Source organism: Doryrhamphus excisus, linkage group LG11, assembly GCF_037039965.1.
Source record: "Doryrhamphus excisus strain RoL-2023G ecotype Guam linkage group LG11, RoL_Dexc_Guam_v1.1, whole genome shotgun sequence".
Classification (NCBI taxonomy): domain Eukaryota; kingdom Metazoa; phylum Chordata; class Actinopteri; order Syngnathiformes; family Syngnathidae; genus Doryrhamphus; species Doryrhamphus excisus.
In genome coordinates, this window is record NC_136367.1 from 1,795,655 (window position 1) to 1,798,830 (window position 3,176).

Here is a 3,176-nt window from a genome sequence, read left to right on the forward strand (position 1 = left end):
CCTAAAATCCCTGGCTGTTCATTAACATTGCTGGCTTGTGATGAGGCCAATGCAGTCGGGATGTGTGATGCTATATACTATTTTACAGTCATTATTAACCCGCAAGGTATGCTGGGAAACCTGGAAGTATGCCTTGGTGTCGTTCCACTCTGTGTTTCACTTGTGTTTCTTGTCAAAAGCTCCTTTGAGAAAAATTACACATAAGAGCTCCAAAGGCTCACACACTACATTTAGTACACCCAAAAATAGATCCAAGGCCTCATATACTAACCATACTCTGTATTTAGAACAAATACTCATGAAAACAAACACTTTTAAGCATATCTGAACAAAATATAAAAGTGATATCCTTTCATTTTTCAGTCTATGGCTCTCGCTGGAAGAAGTTTGGGCTATAGTATTATTCCTTAATTTTTTGAATTTGACCTACTTTCCAGCCACTTCTTCCCTCACGAACAGAAGCAAAGAATTACGCTTCATCCCCTGATCTCCAACCCCCCCCCCCCACCCCATGCATCCATCCTGCGTCCACTCGCTTTGCCTCCACGTGTAGGGCAGATGGTGCTGGACTCTTATCAGCTGCTGCTATTTGCAGTAATGCCCAAGGGCTTTAGGCACTGCAGCTTGTGTGTGTGCTGACAGTTGTTAGCCACGGGGCTAATATGCTGCACGAGTCATGTTTGGATACGAGGCAGCAGGATGGTAGCTGGATGGCAGGCTGCACGGAACAGATGAGTGGCTGGATCAAGCCGGCATGTTTGCTCTACTGACACATATCGGACCTTTGCTTTAGCCTTCCTCTCAATGCACTAAATCCATCATTTTGTATGGATTATGACAATATTTATATCAAAATGTGCCCACTCTAACCATCAACAATTTCAGTTGATTTGTTCCAATTTTTATATTCTGTCATTATAAATTTATTATACTGAGTACAGAGTTTTTTTTATATTCTTACTTATTGTAACATAAATGTTACACAATAACAATAAACAACCAGCTAGAGATGTGTGAGTTACTTGTTTTTTTTTTTACTGAATCAGGACTCAAGGGTATCTGTATGTGTAGACTTATGAGTTTTGCTGACTCACGGGTGCTCAGTGAAGACTCAAGTTTCACTGACTCAAGGGTGCTCAACAAAGACTTCAACTTAATGGACAAAGGCTTGAGTTTCACTGACTCATGGGTGCTCGACAAAGACTCGAGTTTCACCGACTCACGGGTGCTTGACAAGACTCGAGTTTCACTGACTCACGGGTACTTGATTAAAACTTGAGTTTCAGTGACTCACGGGTGTTTCGACCAAGACCAGGCATCAACTGACTCACGGGTGCTCGACAAAAGGCTCAGGATCAACCGACAGATGATCAATGAAAACTCCAGTTTCACTGACTCAAAGGTTCTTGATGAAGACTCGAGTTTCACTGACTCACCTGTGCTTGACAAAGACTCGAGTTTCACTGACTCACCGGTGCTCGACGAAGACTCGAGTTTCACTGACTCACAGGTGCTTGACAAGACTCGAGTTTCACTGACTCACAGGTGTTTCGACAAAGACCCGGGTTCAACTGACCCACAGTGCTTGAAAATGACTCATGCTTCTGTGACTCATGGGTACTGGATGAAAACTTGAGTTTTACTGACTCATGAGTGCCCGACAAAGGCTCAGGATCAACTGACCGATGATCAATGAAAACTCCAGTTTCACTGACGCAAAGGTTCTTGATCAACGCTTGATTTTCACTGACTCACCTGTGCTTGACAAAGACTCGAGTTTCACCGACTCACGGGTGCTTGACAAGACTCGCGTTTCACTGATTCACAAGTACTTGATTAAAACTAGAGTTTCAGTGACTCACGGGTGTTTCGACCGAGACCAGGGATCAACTGACTCACGGGTGCTCGACAAAATGCTCAGGATCAACCGACAGATGATCAATGAAAACTCCAGTTTCACTGACTCAAAGGTTCTTGATGAAGACTCGAGTTTCACTGACTCACGGGTGCTTGACAAGACTCGAGTTTCACTGACTCACGAGTGCTCGCCGAAGACTCGAGTTTCACTGTCTCACAGCTGTTTCGACAAAGACCCGGGTTCAACTGACCCACAGTGCTTGACAATGACTCATGCTTCTGTGACTCATGGGTACTGGATGAAAACTTGAGTTTTACTAACTCATGAGTGCCCGACAAAGGCTCAGGGTCAACTGACCGATGATCAATGAAAACTCCAGTTTCACTGACGCAAAGGTTCTTGATGAACGCTTGATTTTCACTGACTCACCTGTGCTTGACAAAGACTCGAGTTTCACTGACTCACGGGTACTTGATGAAAACTTGAGTTTCAGTGACTCGCCGGTGTTTCGACAAAGACCGGAGTTCAACTGACTCACGGGTGCTTGACAATGACTCACGGGTACTGGATGAAGACTCGAGTTTCACCGACTCACGAGTGCTCGACAAAGGCTCAGGATCAACTGACGGATGATCAATGAAAACTCCAGTTTCACCGACTCATAGATGCTCGACGAAAACTCAAATTTCACTGACTCACGGGTGCTCGACAAGACTCGAGTTTCACTGACTCACAGGTACTTGATCAAAACTTGAGTTTCAGTGACTCACAGGTGTTTTCGACAAAGACCGGGGTTTGATTGACTCACAGGTGCTTGACAATGACTCATTATTCTGTGACTCACGGGTACTGGATGAAGACTCGAGTTTCACTGACTCACCTGTGCTCGACAAAATACTCATGGGTGTTCAAGAAATACTTGAGTTTTACTGATTCATGATTCATGGGTGAATGAGTTTTCAATGAGTTTCACTGACTCAATGACTCATGGGTACTCCAAAAAGACTTGAGTTCAACTGACTGTAATCCATTATAGCCACTATATTACTAAAATGTGACTGAATCACGGAAAATGGCTGACAAATGGCGTTATTAAGAACGGGAATACAATTTTCAAATTTAAAACGAATGAAAAAAAAAATCAATTTTTAAATACATAAAAGCATGAACGCTTGCATCAGCATTGACTCAACAATCATCCTTTACACACAGCTCAGTGCACGTGCATGTCTCCATGTGGGCAGCGATTGGCTGAGGCCCCACAGTAGCCCCGCCCTCGTGTCAACGTCACAGCGTCAGTGCTAGTCTCCGCAGCGAG